Source organism: Polypterus senegalus, chromosome 16 (genome assembly GCF_016835505.1).
Source record: "Polypterus senegalus isolate Bchr_013 chromosome 16, ASM1683550v1, whole genome shotgun sequence".
Classification (NCBI taxonomy): domain Eukaryota; kingdom Metazoa; phylum Chordata; class Cladistia; order Polypteriformes; family Polypteridae; genus Polypterus; species Polypterus senegalus.
Window position 1 is genome coordinate 19,727,627 of NC_053169.1, and position 22,203 is coordinate 19,749,829.

At 35.5% G+C, this 22,203-nt stretch overlaps 1 protein-coding gene across 1 annotated transcript in view; it reads right to left on the bottom strand.

Annotated features, from left to right (window-relative positions):
• Positions 1-22,203, bottom strand: part of LOC120516224 (phosphofurin acidic cluster sorting protein 1-like) — a 181,860-nt gene that overhangs the window by 158,709 nt on the left and 948 nt on the right. The window lies entirely within an intron of this gene.

A 22,203-nucleotide genomic window follows, 5' to 3' on the forward strand; every position in this document is an offset into this window, starting at 1 on the left:
CGATTGTTCTGTCAGTTAAATTTCTTTAATCTCTTTTACAAAAATGTCACGGATAGTTAACTAATTACCTAACTCAACAACAATTAAAATGAGTTATTTCCATAGCAGTTTTAGAATTGCTCTGCCCTGAAGTCAGCGGCAAATTACATGACTTCTGGTCAGAGGGGACGCCAAACCTAACAACTGCAGGTGCTGGATTTTGTCGCCTTGAGGATTTCATGACTAGCAATCAGAGAAGATAACAAAACAAAGCAAAATGATGACATTTCAGCACAGATGCAAGTTACCCAAGTATCGCAAGCTCTCTGCACGTTGACATCAAATTAACATGCTTCCTGACAGCACTGATGATGAATGAAGATTTACCAGATATGTCAAGTTCTGCCTCAGTCTTGGCCATTTAATTTTCCTTTTTCAGGTCTGTTGTGGTACAGCAAACTCGAGACATTAAATAAATGAGCCTCTTTTCGGTTTGTAAATCTCTTCTTTCCTTGGTTACCAAATCATATACATTGTATTTCCGGATGAAATGGTCATTGGTTGTTAGCTCTTGTACACACACACGGCACCCCTACGGCTTAACTCAAAATCAAGCCCATTTTGTGAAGACAAGTTGCAGGCTGGTCTGATTCAGTCACTGGGGTTGTCAAACAACATGACTGCCAGTTACAGGAGCGTGCTGTGATTTCTTCCAACTGGCTAGATTATGTAAATGAAATCTGGAACTGAAAGTGCCACATAGTGTGATAGGGGCTTAAACTTTATTCACACATGTGTATCACTATAACAAAATGGAAAACATGTCTATATTGAGTCTGGACAGCTTGGGAGCAATCTCTTACATGCAGGCACATGATCTGGCATAATGAAAAGTTACCTAGACAATAAAGATGTGAGATCATTCATATTGTGGAATCTAGGCACTGAATTGTCAAATGACAATAATGAACCTTTATTGAGGCTATCTATTATTTAAAAAAGTACCAATACCATCAGCGTTCACAGGTACAGTTTGCAATTTCCTACAGTTACTCATTGAACCAAATGCTGCAAGAAAATAAGTTGCCTATGTTATGTGGGAAATTAAAGTTACTAACCTACTAAAGAAAATAAATTTCACAGTTCAGAACAAGATATTTGATTAGCAAAAGCCAGTATGGGATTCAGTCATATATATTTCACTTTGAATTTTTTTTGTTGTTTTTTCCTTCATTCTGCATGTGGAAAGTATATATACTTGCAAAATGCTTTAATGTAATACCAAAGGGACCGTTAAACAAACAAACAAAATAAAAATAGAGATTTATTACCTGTTTATTTGCATTCTTGCAGTAAGCATATTTTTGTGGTTTAACTAAAGTGACCCCACATGAGCTTTAATGCAAAGTACTTAATTGTACTGCCACCAATAATAGTAACAGCTTGGTTATAATCAGTGACCCAGTAACACGTAGTTTAACACAGAAAAGATTAAATTCCTTCTTCTCACTACCACTCACTTAATCACCCTGCAATCAACAACACCTACTGCCCTCAACGTATGTGAATTTTATTGTCATGTTACTCTTTAAAATAACTGAATTACGCTGCTGAACTAATGGCAGATGCAATTATAATCTGTTTATACAATTATGATGGCATTTGCTTAATATATACATTAAGAATGAACTAATGCATGGAATCTTTTTATTTTGTTTAGATTTAGTTAAGACAATTCATCTTCTTCATCATAAATTACCAGTCCTTCCAGGATCATTCACCTAATGCTATATGTAATAAAATTTTACTATAGTACTTAATACGCAAGAAAATGTAACATAATTCAGTTATTTTCTACATTCCAAGCATATCATTTATAAATTTACCAAAAAAAAAGACAACACTGAAGTGTTAACAATTTGCAATAATTTCCATCAACAGTGTGTGTCAATGCAAAAGGCATGAGGGCAATTCAAAGTGGCAGAAATAACTTAACTCTGGAAGTAAACTGAAGTGTGGGGCCTTCGTAAAATAACATGTACAGTCTGTATTCATAGAACACCCTCCCTCCCCCCAGATACAAGAATTAAATCCAGAATTAATGTTTTTTAGAATATACACATACACCCTACTTAGAGTCATGGTATGCTAGGTCAGTGAAGAGTAGATAAAAGGAAGCTGAACATTATGCCCAACTGTTGAAGGATGCACCTAAAAAGCAGCAGATCAGTTGAACTGTCAACCCATTTACTCTGGGCATCTTTACAATCTGAGCAGAAATTAGTGTAATCACAAAATGCAAATGCAAAACAGCAGAAATGCTCAATTCTACAATGGCCGCCCTTCATCCTAGAACTGAACTATAGACTAAGAGAGGGGACCAGAACCTGTACATTATTAGTACTGGCCCCATACCACAGCACTAACCAAATAGCTATGACAATTACTTTTATTAACTGTCAGAGTTAAGAAATTCTCAGGAAAACAAACAAACTATTGATGAGATGTATCACTTTAGCACACTTAAAAGAGGAGGCATTCATGCTAGAGCATGGCTAGGTAAGTCCAAAGCCATAAAGCATTGCTTAAATGAATACTTGCAATCATTACATTTCTAACTGCCAACCATTAACCCTCAATGTTTCCTTTTAATATAAATGTTACTCGGTTCAAAGTGTCAATGACATAAATAGAGCCAATAACCAGTTCTTTTTTCAAACCCTATTCCTCAAATAAGTCCTGAAAAGCAAAAGAAAAAAATCTGTCCCTGGTATAAAATATTTTCACTTTTTTCCTTGTTTAAGTTAACAGAAAAGGTCTTATCAAAAGTGAGGGAGATGAACAGTATTGTAACTGAGTGTCACTCATCTGAAGCTCCTGGCAACAACAAAGGTGCCAAAAAATAAATAAAAAGACAGAGCTTACACATGCAGCTTCATAAAGAAACTAAGGAACCTCATTCTGTACATATTAAATTGTTTATCTTCCACATTAAAAGGCTATATATTCAGAACCAAGGCAATAAAATATTTCTGCTGCCCGCAAGGCTTACAATAATTATAATCCAGAAAGCCACATAAGTCAAATTTTACTCAGTCAGTCATTGTCCAACCCGCTATATCCTAACACAGGGTCAAATTTTAATAAATTGTCAAAATGCAATAGTGCATTGTGTTTGGCATATGATACTACTTATAATGCAAATGGACTACCATCTGCAAAAAAATCAAGTTCATACTGAACATTAACATTTCATCTTCACATTACACATATAAATAGTGTAGAGACATTCTTTATATAAGCTTACATATGCATTTTTACTGGTTTCTAACAAAGCACATAAACACACCAAGTTGTATAAGAAAAAGAAAATATAATGCAGAAAGCTGCAATGCAATGTAAAGTAATGCACAGATATTGTGGTCTTCTCATAATGCTCTGTTCTTTTAAAAGTAAAGACCACCAAATCCAAAATGAAGGTGCCAAAGCATGTGACAGGCTTACATTACTTCTCTCACAGTTTCAGAAAAATACCATCTTCTTAAAAGTAAATGGCCACAAATATTTGAACAGCAAAAAAAAAAAAACACAACTCATTTTGATATTTGATCTGTCAGTCAGAGTATCACCAATGAACGCTTCTTTCTGTGTTTAAAGGGTTTTGCAGACATTGATGCTGTATTTACAGATGTATATTTACTTTACATGTATATACAGTTAAGGGGTTCTAAGCTGCTTAAAGGATGCCACTAGAATGGCACAGGGCAGGGTAAGGTCCAGTATCAGACAATCAAGATAAAGAAGGGCAACAATCGCAGTAGAAGGAGAGGACCTGTATAAGCCACAAGAGGCAGTGCTTTAGGAGTGACCTACCTGCCCAAGAAGGGCAACCGCAGAAATCTAAGAATAACATGGCCTCAGTGGAAACATGAAGTGTTTGCTCTTAAGACTAGAGGGAAAGCAAATAAGAAACAGAAAAGAGGGCAGAGAAGTAAGGGCACAGAAAGGAATAAATGGGCCTGCACTGCACCTCTGACTGAACTAGCAGCACGGGTGCTTTGTTGTAGATTTACCCATTAAGGGGTAAGAGAGACACGAGTTTATAGCCTGTATAGTTATGCCTAGAAGCTCACAGAATGTTGGTTATGTTTATGTGTATTTTGTGCTGTTGTTGTATTTTTCCGTACTATCAGACAAAAAATAAAAAAATAAAAAAGAAGAAAAACACCGATTTTATTTGTTTTTGCCTCCTTGGTATTGTTCTGGGTGCGGAGACCCGCCCTGAGGGTTACCATCCATCCATCTATTATCCAACCCGCTATATCCTAACTACAGGGTCACGGGGGTCTACTGGAGCCAATCCTGGGGGTTACACCTATCACAATGTACACATAACAAGGAAAGTCAGACCTTATATTAAACAAAGAACCAGAAGCTGCACAAGATATATTAAAGGAAAGCCATTTTAAGTATGAAAAACTAAACAAAAGACTATAAGAAAATAGGAGAGGTAACCCCAAACATCTTCTACTATACTCTTCAGTAAAGTAGATTTTTAATACCCCCAATAACTGGATGCTAATGCAAATGATGAGAGGCACTCACATGCCTGATAACTGTATCACTTGACAAGGGATGCTGCTGACACAAATACTCACTAATTTATAGACAAAGCATGTTTTTGTTGAATAACAACTTTTTCTAAAATGGGTGAAGTAAACTAATAAAAAATATTACCACATTTTTGAACATTAAAAAAAACGTTTTGTTTGTACTTTTAAAACTGAAATAATCGGATGCCTCTGTGAAATGCATTGGTGTGTTGCAATTAGCCAAACTCATTTCTTTGCTGACTGGTTGTGGTTTTTTTTTTATTAACTTTCACCTGATCTTTCAAACCATGAACATATATTTTTGAACGCATGAAACTACTGAGTCCTAAAACCAATGCATGTTTAAAGGCTGTCATCTATTTCGTATATAATTAATCAAATCTCTGTAATTTTTTTCCAGTTCAGATCAACAGTGGATAATTAGGAGTTAATAACCAACAGAGAATCATACATTGAGTTATATCTTACAAAGCAGCTGAAAATAAAACTTTACAAGGACATCCCCAAATGTTTTGATCTGTAACACCTATCAGCTTGTTCTGCTTAGCTGTTTTTAAAAGCAAAACAGGATGAGAAGTAGGCAAAGGTTTACTGTGCTGCTAGTCAATTACTGCAACACAGACCGATGCAAATTAACAACAACTCAGACTGAAATACAAGGGAATCATAATAATATTTTAAGCTTGTCTGTTTATTGCTGTAACATTACAATTAACACCAAATCATTTTCTACTCCCTTTGATAACATTTTTATGTGAGCTGAAAACAGTAATAATTTTTGGTATAAGAAATATTTACCAACACTTTATGTATGAAACTAGACAAAAAATGAACTCATCTATTTAAATTCCAGGTGCATTTATTGTTACTATATCTTAAACGTCAGTGACATGTATTTCAGATTTGAAATTATGCATTTCATTATGAATAACAACTGCATACTGTATATGATGATAAAACAGAAGAAACAAGCTTGGCAGGAGAACAATATGCTTATAGTCATTTTATGTTAATGAAGAAAACCTTTTTTTATATAATTTTATTTTTTGCTATGTGTCAAGTTTCCTCATTAGGTCACTTTATATGTGCAAAAAGCATAAGGTTAACATTCTGTCTCACCCACTTGTTCCTTGAGTACTCTGTTCTGAGATTAGTACAAACTGATACTTTCCAGTAAGCTTTAGGGATGTTTGCTTACACTTTTGATATCCATTTCATCCATTTTTGCTAAACACTACTTAAATGTACTTACTACTCAAGCATTTTTTTTTCTATGTACAAGGAATACTGCATCAAACTTGTAATAAATTGTTTGTTGGATTAAAGGTAACAACCCTCAGGTCTTTTTGTTGCAAATAAAAAAACAAAATCTTATTAAGAGTTATCAAATCACACTGCAAGCAATAACATAATCAGAGGTGGATCACCACCCTGAAATAAAATCTCGTCTCATTAGGGTAGTTGTTTTTCCATATCTGCTATGGCTTAAGGAGACTACACCATATACACAAATATATGCAGTATTTCCTTGTTTTTTAAAAGAGAGATGTGCATTCACCACTTAGGGTTCATTGACAACAAATTAGTTGCTCTCCTCTATGACAGATACTTTTAAAAAATATTGACAATAAGAACATAACCATAGACACTAAAGGTTCATAATACAGTTCTGTGAACCTTGCAATCTGCCCTCATTTTGGTGAGAAAACAAAATGTTTATTTTAAAGATTTTTAAATACACCTGAAAATTGTATAAAACTAGTGAAATGTAAGCCATCAGGGCTCAGCTGATGGTCAATGGTATCATCCATCTCCGACTGGCTGTACACATCTTCGATGTAAGTAAAAAATGTCAACTGGATCCAAACATTTCCAGAAATTTCCTTGAGGATAATTACAGCCATCTCTCTCTCTCTCTTTTTTTTTTCTTTTTAAATCTTGCACACCTTACAAGAAAACAGCAGGTGTGTGAAATTCTAGCCCTTAGCTACTTTAGCAGGAGTGCACTGTAGCTGAAGGAAGGCTGCCTGATCAGTGTGTCATGCACAAGGTTTGAATGGGAAGAGCGCAGGTATATTTATACCAAGGCACCGCTGCAGTGTTCACAGACTCCAAGTCCCCACGGTTTCTGACTCTTTACATTCTTTAAAATGATCACCTATTGTGGTGATTTGGCCGCACAAGTTTGAATTCTTTTGCAACTTTGGCAGGTTTGCCCCTTTGGAAAGGTCCCTCCTCTACGTGATGGAATGCCAGCTCATACTGTGGGTGACTGATCCCCAGTCTAATGCAATTTGTTTTATTTATATTATATATTCCGTTTTTCAAACCCACTTATTCAGGGCAATGTCCCTAGGCAGCCAGAACCTATCTTTGTGGTGTTTTATTTTTACATAACCTATGAAGTAAGATTTGGGCACCGTACAAAAGAAGTGGCAGCATTGTGGTGCTTATTTGGTCTTGCGGGCAATGCCTGACGTGGGTCAGTACCAGTGGTGCTCGAAGCTTCAAAGGGACCCTCAACTTTCAATCGAATGTTAGTGTATGGTACTAATATACACACACTCCAACCTCCAAGGGGAAGCCCCCCCACCTGGTCTTGAAAAAGTAACAAAGAGCTAGAAGGAGGAACAAGGCCAGAAATTTGTTCCCATTTCAAGCACTGTTTGGTGGCAAATAGGAATGTAATTCTACTGTGTACACGAGATAATAAACCTGGTTACACTATATATCAGAACAGTGCCTTACATTTCATTTTTTTTTATCCAATGTCATTGTACTGTACATCGTAAGTTCATAATACCAATCAAAACTCAGCGTTATGTGCTTTTTGTGGCATTTCGTTTGCACGCATGATAAGAAAAAGCCATGAGAGGATGAAACACAACGAAACATTTTTTTTCTATAATGCATGCCAAATCACTTTATTGTTCAGCAGATGGTAGAAACAGAACAACTGAGGATGTCATGTTTGAGTGAGTAATAGTATATTTGTAACTTTTGGTTTCCTGTTGGTAGACATTTATTCAAATCCATTTTATGATGAGGCAGATTTAATGTTAGAGTTTCATGCCAATACAGCATTGTGATATGTAGTAATTTTAAATGAACTTGGAATGAATCACCTTTGAGTCATTGCAATAACTTTACTGAATATATGTGCTGAACTGCAGCAATCTGTGAGACAACAAAACTAATTCCTGTGTTACGAGTTACTACACCTGAGCACCATTCCCCCACCACCCCAGGCAGATGTTTTCTGCGGTACATGGGCAATCCACAAGTATCTTTCTGTGTCTCCCCTAACCCACCAAGAGGTGGTGGTTTAATATTGTTTATTTTTATCAGTATGCTGCTGCTGAAATATGGGAAATTCCCCTTGGGATTAATAAAGTATCTATCTATCTATATTGTCGGCATTTTGAAATGACGACAATGTGAACTTTTAAGACATCGCACAGCCCTAGAAGTACACCATAGGAATTAAAGTATGATTTAGGAATTCTGAAGAGCACTGCTTTACATTGTTGAACATTAATCAGGTGTGTGACTGAAGTGCAGGAGAAAGATAAGAATTAAAGATGTGGCATGGGGATGTTATACAGACTAAAGAATGAGATGTAGAATAAAACATGTAACCTCGGTATTCTGCACACATTGATTCCATCTCCTCCTCAATAATTAATTATGTCATGGCTGAGGGGATTACAATTAATTATCTCATGGCTGCATTTTTCACAAGACTTTAAATCATGCATCCAAGATGACAAAGAAAACGCTTATCAGATATGCTTTTTTCCTTCACCATTTCTTTCACTTCTTTCTTAATATCTTACTACAAAGGCACAACATCACTTTGAAAATTCTGGCAAAAATAAACATCAATGCTAAACTCCAACCATGATATAAAAAGTGTATAGTATATGATAATTAACACTTACAAATAAATGCAATTTGTACCAAAACGTGCAATACATGACTACAAACTAATAATTATATATATATTAAAAATAAACATCAGTGGTCTACATAATAAACTACCAGCAAGTCAATTCACTTAATTCACTTAATTGCCTTAATTAAAGCACTTTTCAATGATTCTTTTTGATGTTGTACAGTATGCATTTAATTACATAAATAAACACGGCAGGAAAATGGCCTTGAACACATCAACAGCTGAGCGGAATTGTAACACAGAGATATACGAAGAAATTACTCAAGCATGCATTTATCATGATTGTGGGATGAATAAAGTATCTATCTATCTATTCACAGAATTACAAATTAATGCTGATAGCCTGAACAATATAATAAAAAATAGTTAACAGAATAGTCTATGTTTACTACAATTAGGGTTGCTCAAAAAAATCTTACATTATTCTTGCTCATAAAATTTTCTCAGTTTGCCAGGAAGAATGGCGTGCAAAATACATTTACTTACTGTTAAATTCTTTAAGGAAATATTTACAGTTGCAAAGGACACACATCTTTGTTATTTCAACACAGCAACTTCCACAACAATTTCTTTTCATATCCGTTGTCTGAATGCATCTCATCTTATTCCTGTCCTGCATCATGTTGTGCAGCCCAGTAGTCTCATGGGGCCAGATACGATCTTGGATTTCAATAGCCCGAGTTCCCTCTATTATCAATAATAAAATGATTTTATATTTACCATATTTATTTTCAGCTCCGACCACTTTCAAATAAAAGTTGAATGCCTCTATTCACCATTTAAAGGGAATTTTTATTACGGATGCCTGAAAATCCAAATCTGTGTACTGTATTTGAATCATTAGCTGTCAGAAATGTTAACATCTCAGGGATCTTACAACTTAATTCTTAACTAATGCAGTCTCCATAGGAGCATGACATTATTCAAACACTTTTTCTTTTTTTCTTTTATGAGTTTAGCACTTAGCACAATACTGAAATCATAACAGGTATAATATTTTACTCCCAGACTGACTGCATCTGTTAATGCAATCATATCCCCACTGTATTTGAACTAAATTTTAGTGCAGGTTTAAACAGAACATGATAAATAATGCAGTAGCTGTGATGCCAAAACATGCAAGAAACCTTGCCAAGGCACTAGCACTACTTGTTTAAATAAAATTGGTACTGCTATTATTTCCAACAGAAAGGAATCATGAAGAAAGCATGTAACAGAACTTATTTTATAAGGGGGAAAATGTATGTTCATTTGGAAAAGCTGTTGTCATTAATTCACAGAACAATTACTCTGTGGAACGTCATTTGTAAACCATACAAATTACAGTATATTTAATAGCTAGACAATAAGTTAACTTTGTGTTGGAAACAAATTTATCTTAAATAAAAATTAAACATCAATATTTTGTACTATCTGAAACATTTGTCATTGTATATAACAAGAAAGTTAAAAAAAACAAGTCTTCAGGAAAGAAACAATTAATAGACAAATGTGATGTAACTTTCAATGACAACTGGAATATGAAACCCTCTAAACTCAATATGAAACAAGCCCCACATGCACACTTGAAAAATACACCCCTCTTCTGAGTACCAAGTACCACAGCAAGAAAACAAAGCATAAAAATATACCAGCAATCAAATGTCTTCCATGAAATATTTCAAGGAATGCTAACAACCAATGAAACTGTATACATTAATTGGAAGGGCATGTTAAGAAAATTCCATGAACAACTCCACTACCTGAATGACAGATATCCTAGAAATAACACACGTTCTCGTTTGTATCCATCCATCCATTTTCAGAACCGGTTTCTTCCCACCTTAGGTTCATGGGAAATTGAAGCTTATCCCTGTAGCATCAGACGTAAAGAAAGCATGCAAGTGTGCAATGTGCACTAATGAAAAGCTTTAAGTAGGTCTTGACCACTATCCAAACATCACACAAGAAACATATAAGGGAATAGAAAGGAAAGAAAGAAAAAAAGTTGATAAAACCATTTATGCGAAAGGTGTAATATATGTTTAGGTTTATCACAGGTATCTGAAATTTCATGATACATTTTGGCATGTATCATGTTTGAAACAAGGCTCCATGGATGAATATGTGAAATGCATCCTACCTTCTAATTCGCGGTCTTATGAGCCTTTTTATTTTTCAATAAACACATGTCTAGAGTACTTACACATACAATTTTTTCATCTATTCTTTCCAGAGGACTGATGGAAGTACTGGTGTATGACACAGGATGAATGAGTCTCACTCCTGAGGATGCCTAAGGCAGTGAAAGTGAAGGAAGGAAACTGGGGGCAACTGCAAAGCCTGGGTAAACAAAGATAAAACATTGGTTTTCCGGTTGCTGTTTTAAGTATCCAAGGTAGTTTTCTGTTTTTTTTTTTCCTCTCCATTGGCAGCAGAGTATGGAAATCACTGAGAAATCTGGAAAGAAATTTGTGTCTCCCTCATCTTACATTAGGAACTGCGTCTGAATACCCTACATCAAAAAGGACGAGTATAAGCAGTCATAAAAAATAAAATCACCAGAAAATGGTATTATAATGTTACATCAGATGCCATTTTTAAAACAACTGATTAACTAAAATAAGCCAAAAGCTCTTGTAGCCCCTGCTGTGGTGTTGCAGTAGTTGAAAAGAAAATTACGCCTGGTATGGATTTTGTCAGTCATCAGTCATCACCCAACCCACTATATCCTAACACAGGGTTACGGGGGTCTGCTGGAGCCAATCGCAGCCAATACAGGGCACAAGGCAGGAATAATTCCCAGGCAGGGCACACACACACCAAACACACATAAGGGACAATTTAGGACTGCCAATGCACCTAACCTGCATGTCTTTGGACTGTGGGAGGAAACCCACACAGAGAACATGCAAACTCCTCGCATGGAGGACCCAGAAAGCGAACCCAGGTCTCCTAACTGCGAGGCAGCAGCGCTACAACTGTGCCACTGTCCCACCCTATGGATTGTGTATGTGAGCATTCTTGGCCACCTGAGCTCCTGTCCAGAATGGGTGTCTCTTTCTGTTCTCCAACAGATAAGTCGTTCTCATTGTGAATGGATCCGTTATAAACTCACTTTCTGAAGATGTTGTTTGTAATGCAGATTTAAGGAGAAGGCCCTAAATCCAGGTGTGAAAAACTTGTTGCATCTTTCCCAAGAAGACTCATGGCTGTATTAGCTCAAAAGGGTCCTTCTACTAAATACTGAGAAAAGGGTCTGAATACTTAGGACCATGTGATATTTCACTTTTTCTTTTTTAATAAATCTGCAACAATTTCAAAAATTCTTTTTTTTCTCTGTCAATATGGGGTGCTGTGTGTAAATTAATGAGGAAAAAAATTAATTTAAATGATTTTAGCAAATGGCTGCAATATAACAAAGAGTGGAAAATTGAAGGGGGTCTGAATACTTTCCGTACCCACTGTATATCTTTTCGTTATGCTGGGCTTTGTAATAATTTTCAAAATGAAAAGTGAAAGAAAAAATAAAAAGTAATTACAACTAAACAAAATAATAAACTGCACAATGGGAATATTCTGTAAAAACAAGATATATTGTTTTCTTTACACAGAGATCATTTCTAGTGCAAATGTAATTAATGTTGCTTTGAACGTATTTATTTTAATGGCTGTATTATTGGCTGTTGTACTGCAGAAGGCAGAAAGCACATCTTTGTTGTCAAATGTGGATTGTTACTCTGAGTGGACTTTTCTCCTCAGGGAGATAACAATAAACATGTATGTGCATGAATGCCCTCTGTGAAGAATGCATATCCTGCCCAGGGATGATTTCTGTCTTGCATGATCATCAGACCATCCGAGTTTCATCCACGCTACTCACATTTTCTTTTTTACTACAAAAAGAATATAACACAGTTTCTCAGTGGAAAGGATTTCCATTTGAATTGCAGCTGTATTCATATTCTCCGGTAAATTAAGTGATGTAGCAAATACTGTAATCCTCAACCCTATAAACTCTTGAATATGTGACAATCTTCTAACACAAAGTAGTGTGGAAAATAACAAGCTAAAAAAATAACAGGTAAAATGAGCACTTTTTATTTACTACAGTATGTTTCATAAAGCAGCCATTTCACTTATGTTTTCATTTTTAATGAGCAAAGTAGGAATTTTTAAGAAAAATGTATACAATTTTGTTTTTCCAATAACTGGCTTTCAAAAAATGCAACAAAACAATAAGCATACTACAGAGGAAGCTTTAACATTATTAAACATCACTAGGCAAATTGGCACGGAGTTAACTTGAATGCGCTGCAGAAATGGAATCTAGAAGTAGTGTATATTTTCACAAGGCATTTTGCACTTTATACATCTAATAAAGTAAAAGTGAAATTCAAAAAGAAAAGCTAAATACTTTTCCAGGGAAATAAATGAACACATTTAATTGTACAAACCTGTTCTCAAACCTTCTCAATCCCAAGTCAGGGGCGTGGTAGGCCCAGAGCCTATCCAGGCAACACTGGATGCAAAAGAAGAAAGAGCCTTGTAGGTGGCACCAATCCACCAGTGATGTGACCCTACCCCAACGTACCCTAGTAGCCTATTTTTGAAGAAGCCAAAAGTAAACACAAATAACCATTATTATTAACGGTAAGTACAGAGAGAAGGATAAATAAGAAAGAATGCAAAGTAAAACTCAACATATAAAACCAACAACCATGTACTGTAATTATTCTTGACCTACCCATGTAGCTGACTACTCTCCAACTTACTTCAACCCCAGACCCAGAATCACATTTGAGTTAAGTGGTTGCCCTATATATTTTATTTTATTTTATTTTTTTTTTACAAGGATACCAGGCTCTGTTGGCCTAGCAACTTCTGCTGTGCCTTTACCCCAGAGACTTCCACTGTGCTTGGTGATTAGTAGTAAAGCCAGAATGAAATCACTATATGGCATTAACAAAACAAAAACAAAGAGCACATATGATAAGAAAAATAAAAACTCTGTAATCAATTTAAGCCTACTTCCACAGCTTAATCTGCCAGCTCTTGATGAGGTGGCTTATCCATTTATACACGACTGCCCCAATGCCTATAGCAATCACCTTCTCACCCATTAACTCTCTCCCTCAGTTGTTCTGTCTTTATTCCTTCAATCACTCTACTCCATACTCAAAGGAAATCTATGATGGAAGCTCTCATTCAGGTTCTTCCATGTCACTCCAGAATCACATCTGAGGTAAGAACAGCAGAATCAGCCTACAGTTCCCTTTGGTGTCCCACAGGTGAGCAACTATAAAGAGTCAAAAGGTCTTAAATTGTTAGATCTCAGAGGAAAAGCCCAGGTTGTGCAAGTCCTTACCCCCAGGCTTTGCACCTTTCTGTGATGTAACACACAAATGCCGAAGGAATGGCTTACTGGCTTAAAGTAGGTGGGAAAGATGGGGAAGGATGGTGGTGCAACATCTTCTTTAATAACCCTGGTTTTCTTTTTTTTAGACTGAAAGGATAATTTTTAGGCAAACTATAACATCAGATTCACCTCAGAGCGTACCGCCATACCCTATTCTGTCCAGTCAAATACACACCAACACCGGAACTGAGTGTTCATTTTGGTTACTGATAATGAAGAAGGCAGACCTCCATATCCAGTTTTTTTGAAAACTCTGGTCCTATGTCTTGTTTTCACTTATTTTACTTTAGATTCCATTTAATAATTAAATGGGGCTTTCTCCTTGGTATGTCAGCACCCTGACACTCTTTGGTCTTTTAGTTTACAGTGGGCTAGTGGTGTTTTTCCCAGTTGTGTCAATTTAATTTATATATGACCAGATCAAAGGACTTCAGTCTGAATGTTAATTTTGCCACTGAATTTGTACCATTTGAGACCAGGAAGGCATTTTGCGTGGGCAATACTGTATTGACTGTCTTTTTTATTTTAAATTTTTAGTACAATACACACACTAAGTGTACCAATGTGTTACACGTTGGTTAGAAATGCAAGAAACATTTCACTGAACTCTGAACATTACTATGACTACTAGATGATTATACCCGTCCTCCTTAAAGGAAGATCAGGAAGCCATACAGATAACTGTGTTAACAGCTGTCATGTAGCCTAGAAGTGTTCTCTCTTATTCCTCGTCTCAGAGGAAGGCATAAAAATCATCACTGCATGATACTGAGTAACTTGCTCCTTGATACTAAGACTGAGTATTCAAAGTGTGTTTCCCATCTGGCAGTAATCCAGTTTACTACAGGACTTCATACCTGAAATTGGTCCAGGCCATTTACTGCCTAGTTCCCTGGCAGCACATATACTCACTTACTGCACTCACCACCCCATTATAAGGCTAAACTATTGAGTCAACCTTTAGGATGACTGCCCTGTTAAAGAAACAGCACAGTCTCCTATGTTTCTAATTCAGAATGTGTTTCTTTTGGAGTTAGAGGGTCAACCAGCTTATTATTAAACCTCAATAGCCTCATATACTCTTCCCAGGAGGCCATTTTTACCCCTCTGTTTATAAGGTGGAACCTCTTGCTGCCAACTGGTGTCTAAGCAATTTCTTTCACTTCCACGTTAGACCGAAGGTCACACATTACTGACCTCTACCCTCAATGTGCCTTAGGAATAGTTTTGGATTGGTACTAAAACTCTGATCGTTATCAATCCCAGCTTTCAAACCTCACTACTGGTGCCAAAACAGTTCAGAAGTAAATAACAGGTAACTCAAAACCTCCCTGTCTTACTCCAGCCTCCCTGGTGTGCCACACTTTTCCTAGTTTCAATTGCATGGCATTGTTTAGTTTCATGAAGTTGGTTTTTCCACAACTGCAATACTGAATGTTAAAGGAAGGGTGGGAATAAGAGAAAAGCTGACGTTTATTTCCTGTACTGAAAATCCTGAAACACCGGTGCCATACTGTTTTAAAATTTGGGTTTTTAGGAACAGCGCAGCCCTACTAGGTAACACACATAGTTCCGTGTAGCTTGCATTTTTTGCTTAACTGTACTTGTTATTCCTGTCTATTGCCTATTCAGGACATTCTCAACATCTGCAGCATACAACTAAAGTTTAATGGGCCTCTGCATTCTTAAACATTCTTAAAATCTAATGCTGTCAAGGAAATTCTTTTTCATCTATGAATGATTAATGTAGGATTTTAGGCTTCTCTGCATCAACCCTGTGGTCCTTGAGTCCTTTCACATTAACTACAGTTTCTTCATAAGCCATTACACATTCTTTCATTTTTTTGTACTTGTCCTTCTGACTTTAATGCTTGTCAAATTTTAGAATGCAGTACACTTACATATACCTTACCATGAATGTAACACTCAAACACACCCATCGTTGTGCATCTCTGTAATATCTTTAGCTGAACTCAGGCAAAGGCCAGCACTTATCCAGGACACTCCAAGCACAAGCATTTTTCCTGACAGTGTGAAAGCCAGTTCAGTAACATCTACTGGAATTAAGTTTAAGTGCATATATAAAGAAATGCATTACAGTATAACTGTAAAGTGAATCAAATTATAATTATTAATTTTTAGGTTTAGGTGATGCTTTTCTCCAAGATGACCTACAATATCAAGAAACACTACAACTGTTCACAGATACATATTTTTAAGAGGGCACTGCTTTTTCCTAAACTATCTAGGTAAAGATATAACTTACCTACTTTTTAAGTTTGCAGATGACTCTAGTCTTAACAGACTGAGAAATAACATTGAGTCAGCTAAGTCATTACAGATAAAACTCGACACAGATAATCAGTCCCAAAGCTACCCAAGTCTCTGATGTTAAATGTAAATTAGGGTTAGGGTTAGGGTTTACTTTATTATGTGAATTTCCCCTTGGGATTAATAAAGTATCTATCTATCTATCTAAATATGGAAGATATACTCAGTCATTGGATTCTGAAACTTTAAAGTCTTAAAAATCAAAGCTGACTTGTCCTTGTCAGAAACCTGGAAACACACTAAACAAATCAGGAAAACTAACAAGATGCTGGGTTACTTATCATACCGTGTCACACAGAAGCCAAGGATGGGCATTCTTAATGTGTACAACATATTTGTGAGGCTTCGTTGGAAATGCTGTGTGCGGTTTTGATTTACAGACTTCAAAATAACATCTAGACTGATCCTGGTACTACAGGGAATGCTCTAGAAAGAGAAATGGAAGGAAAGCGAGCTTTTCGTTTTAGACAAAAATGTTAAGAAAACGAATGGACAAAACGTTTAGAAATGATAAATGTATTTTGTAGTAATGTGAACAAAAGAGTTCATATTTAAACTGCATGGGTACAATTTGCACAAACATTAAAAGTTATTTTTCCACACACAATAACAGAACAGAATATGTTAGCCAAGTAGTGGAGAACAGCTGATAATCTGGGGACTTTTATATATTGGCTTGTTGATATTCTGAAATTTAGGAAAACAGTAACTGGCGAGGTATATTAAGCTGAATTTCTTCTTTGCATCTAATGTGTATGTTTCATCTGAACATGTTAGAAGGCTTTAAACTTTTAATAGTAATGAAATGTACAAACGTTTGTACTAATTCAGTCCCTATGAGTTTTCAAATATTGCTGGATTATGAATTAAACTTAAACAGTTTTTATCCAATTTGTATTTTTAGTGCTATGACATACCCAAAATGAGATGATAAATAAGCTACTTGTCAGTACATATACTAGTAAAAACTGAAATAAATGCATTCTTACATTTTCAGCCTCTACATTTTAATATTTGTTTTAACCGCCTTTTTCTTACAGTAGCACCTCTTATTCTTTTGTAGTTGGTGCCTACCAAGTTTGTACACTCCAAGCATTAGGAACATTTTTAAAGCCCCATTTGACACATTTGCTCCAACTCATTCAAATTACTAGGAAATGCTTGTAGATAGTTATTTCTTTTAAATTATGCTATAGATTTTCCAACCTCGGGCACTAGGTCTTTAAAAGTAATTGTTAGGCTCTCACTCTTTTTGCCCTACAAGCCCCGTTTTTTTTCCCATGTAAAGAGTTTTTATTTATTTTCTAGGTTTGTGTCATGCAACTTACTGAAACAACAGCGCTATGAGAGACATTTCAAAAACTGAGCATAGTTATGCATCCTCTTCCTAATCCTTAGCTTTCTAATACATTACCCCAGAGTTCCATACAAAGTTTTTTTTTCTTTTTAAGATTCTGTAGGATCAATAACTTCTATTCAGAAATAATGATGGTGCGCAATCAGATGTCAATGCTAAGGTCAATATCTTCTCATTTGAGCCATTTCTATCATGTTTAAAAGATGTACACTAGAATAACAAAAAGATCAAAATATTTTAATGTATCTATCTGAAAAACATTTTTCTTCATAAAAATACCAGTTTAAAGTATTGTTTATAATCCATCAACAATTGAAAATATTTAAGGAATGAATAATTTTACAATGTACTCTTATTAAAAAAAATATATATTTTGCTACATTAGTATTATAGTGATATCCTCCAACATTAAATAAGATAAAAAATGTTCTACATTTAAGATAAGTACACAGTCAGAGAATGCCATGATGTTTTGGCTTTCCATTTAGAGAATTATGACGGAAACTGTAAAACAAGACAAAATAAATTTAAATTCGTTGAAACACATTATCACTTGAAACCTTCTGTATAGTAATTATTATGTCTACGTAACTGACATTTTTTTATTTGTCAAATGGTGAAATGTGTAAAAAGCAAGTAAATGCTAAAAGGTACATTCAAGGCAAGTTTGAAGACATTAATGTGTGCGCCCTTCAATTACTTTGTCCACCAAATGAAAACATTATTCTTTTATTGAAATAGTGAAAAGACTGTGTAAATAGGACAGCTATATAACATTTTTGTGGGAAGACAATTGAGAATAAGCTCAAAGAAAAATAGCACCTCTTAGGAAATGGGGTAATAACTTTCACTTCAACAGCCTTGCACTTGACAAAAGTGTAGAAATGTCCCACTACCTTTAATGGGTATGCTAGAGCACTGGTAATGGATTGCATACCCAGAGAATCAAGGCGACTGCCATTATTGTAACAAAAGGGTCATCTGGTGAAGATACCTCTCAGGTCTTCGTGATACATTCTATTACATTAACAATAACAAAACATTCAACCTAATACACAAATTCAAACATTCAACCAAAACCTTTTACAATGGGTACTGCAGGACTGATTTTAACATTTGCATGCCCCTAAATTTTATGAATACATTAATGCAAAAATGAACTGTTTTATAGCAATTGATACAGTATCTTAACAATGTTTTTGACTAAATGTTTTGAACAAGCTCTCTTCCATTTAGAAACAACACTTTAATTTGGCTAAAATCAAGGAACTGGATTTCAAAGCTTTCTGCACATTTTCACACCCCACAAAGAAGTAAATTTCAACCATGGCAAAAACCATCAACACTTGCAGAATAGTATCACAATATTTTTTTCAAAACACTGTAGCTTAAGCTTCCATGGACCACCATTAATTTAATATATGCAAAATTGAATCAACATCAATTATTATTATTGTATATTTGGTATGACAACGTCACCCAAGGCAATTTACAGGTTTTCAATGATACAGAACTGTTTACAGATATAATTAATTGCTGTAGCACAGGCAAATTAACTTAGTCAGTGTCACGCATTGTGAAGAGAGTGACAAAAATTTAAATCCTTCTAACCCTATTATAAATGTAAACCCCTGCGCTTTCTGAATGCAGATTAAGAGATGAAGAAGAAGAAAATATTTAAACATAAGATCAATTAAAGATAAAATAACGATGACTACGAAACTAGTTGGAACAAAAAGCCAACGTGGGCCCACAGGACTGAACTTCATAACCACTGTTAAAAAGCCTTAAACGCACCACACCATGTGCCAGATACACAATGGCACCGTAGTCTTGCTTAAAATCCCTGTTTCATACAAAACAAAGCAAACAGGACACCGAATCCTGTCTTTTAAAACTTTTATAAACACAAACAGACAGACAGTACAGAACTACAAAAAGCCAGCTGATCAATGGTTTATATTTATATAACATTGCATGGTGTTCTACAAAGCAAATAGTACCATAAAACAATAGCACCTGTCTTTCAGAGCTTTGTAAACACAGCTAGATGGACAGGATGGATTACTCAAGGAGTCTAACCAAAAACAGGTTACCAAATATGTAACCTGCTACTACGAAGAAAGGCCACATCTTTTTTTATAACAATGCCATACTCATCACCAACAAGACTATGTGCAAGGAACAAGAACATAAAGTGAACTGATGTCTGTCAAAAGGTGCCAATAATGAAGTGTTGAATTTGATGCACACATGTATGCATAAAGAACATCCTAAGATCACAACTGGACAGCATTACTGAGTTTTTTTCCTGGGTTTTTAAAATTTTTAGTAATGATAATTTTTTTCTTTAAGTTATATGTTCAAATTATTGGGCTCAGATGATTCATTTTATGTTTGAACCAATTTGTTCTACTATGGAACTCTTCCTCATGTATCAACAACAATGTGATTTTAAATGAATTTTAAGTGCAGAATTAATTTCCGCCTACTTTCCAAGTGGAGGCAAACTAAAAAAAAAAAAAAACAGCCAAAAACAAAACACAATAGTTAGCTCTGCTAACTAAATAATCAAATGTGAAAGTAAATTAAAGTACTATGAAATGCAACAATAAATAAATGGCAGTATAAATAAATGTTTCACAAAATATGTTGTGTTGCTTGCATTTTTTATGTATGCACTGAATTATGTCTTCATTTATTTATATCAGTGACACCACACTCAATTTGAAATAAGTCCTGAAATGAAAAGTCATTTTCACGTGTCAGAGCTGAAAGGATGGGCTCTATCGAGGACAGTTTTTGACTGATAAAACGTCCACATAAGTAGACATATGTACTTGGGAATCCTGCAGTTCACGCTCATGCTCAAAGTTGGTACCGATACAAGTGCAAGAAAAAGTTGGGCAGAATTACTGTGACAGGAAGCAAGTTTAATTCAAGAAGCTCGAGATTTTCTATTAAGAATGTGCACCTGAAGCTTCTGCTGCAAACGTGCCACTTGATAACCAAAGGTTTACGTCCACTCTAGCAATTATTCACCAATATTGTACTCCTCTATTGTAGGAGTAAAGTTGGACAGTTTAACATCTGTGGCAGAGTGACGGGCATTAAGCAAACTCCTGTCAATCATGAAGAATCCACTGCATCCACTTAACAGTGCCATCTCCAGACAAAGGAGTAGCTTTAGTGACAAACTTTTGTCACTGTCTTGCTCCACTGACAGACTGAGGAGATCGTTCCTCCCCCACACTATGCGACTCTTCAATTCCATCCAGGGGAGTAAATGCTAACATTACTCAAAGTTATTGTCTGCTTTTACATGCATTTTTATTACTATTTAATTTAATATTGTTTTTTGTATCAGTATACTGCTGGTACATTATGTGAATTTCCCCTTTGGGATTAATAAAGTATATATCTCTCTCAATAAAAAAAAAAACACGACTCACTAGAACCTGCTATCAGTGGTACCAGGATGGAATCCATCCTGAAATACATTCAGTGGGTATGCAAGGGTTATGTTCTGTTGATGAATACTGGCTAAGAATTAAGAATCTTTGGCATCAATGAACTTACTCAGCATTAAAATCCCATTGTCCGTCCACGCCCACGATTCTTACATTGCACCCAATATCATCAAGATAAGTACCTGTGACCTTGTAAAGTAAAAACCAAGTTCATAAAAAAAAATAGTTGACAACGTACAGTACATCTTGTAAAGTCTAGTAGGTCTGTTTAGTGCTGTGTGACACAATATGGATAAACATATAGGCAAAATTTAAAACACATCAGCAATAAAAGTACATAACCAATATGAATCTTATATATAAAAGCCCAAATCCTATGCCACTATCTGTCTTGTTTAGTAAACATACAAAGATGATATTTCCCAAAAGCCAATGCATTTTAATTTGGTAAATATGTAAAGGAGATAGTTTTACAAGTTAACCACTATTTACCTTATTGGTAAACACTTAAAAGAGCTATTTTACAAAATTAACCACTATCTGCCTTTACTAGTAAACACACAAAGGTGATATTTCCCAGAGTTCTGCAATTAGTGGTAATAGCTTTGGCAACAGAGCTCTCACCATCTCCACCACAGAGCAAACACTTTGCAGCAGTAAATGTCAATGAATCGAAATTCCTGTCGTGGTTTGAAAACATCCTGTCCATTTAAACCCCAGAAACAATTCAAAATTAGTGAACGGCTGCTTTCATGTGGTATATGCACAACCGCCCATTCCGCAAAAGCATTTCCACCATGATATTCACCATCATCAACAAGAGTGTAAGTTCTACATTTGAGGGCTTTTCAAAGATCACACTCTGCTGAAGGCATTGCTGAGGTGATAAATAAAAGGAAAGGGTCGATCTTCACTTTGTTCGTATTTGCTGTTGATAAAATAACGTACACGAGATGTGTGTCATGCTGAAAACACGATCTGAAACACACTTTTCAACGAAATCCGATCTGTTTGCAGTGTAAAACTAAATAAATAAATAAGTAAACACACGAGCCTTTAAAACCATCTAGATAGACAGCTGGGCAATGTCTTGAAGAGAT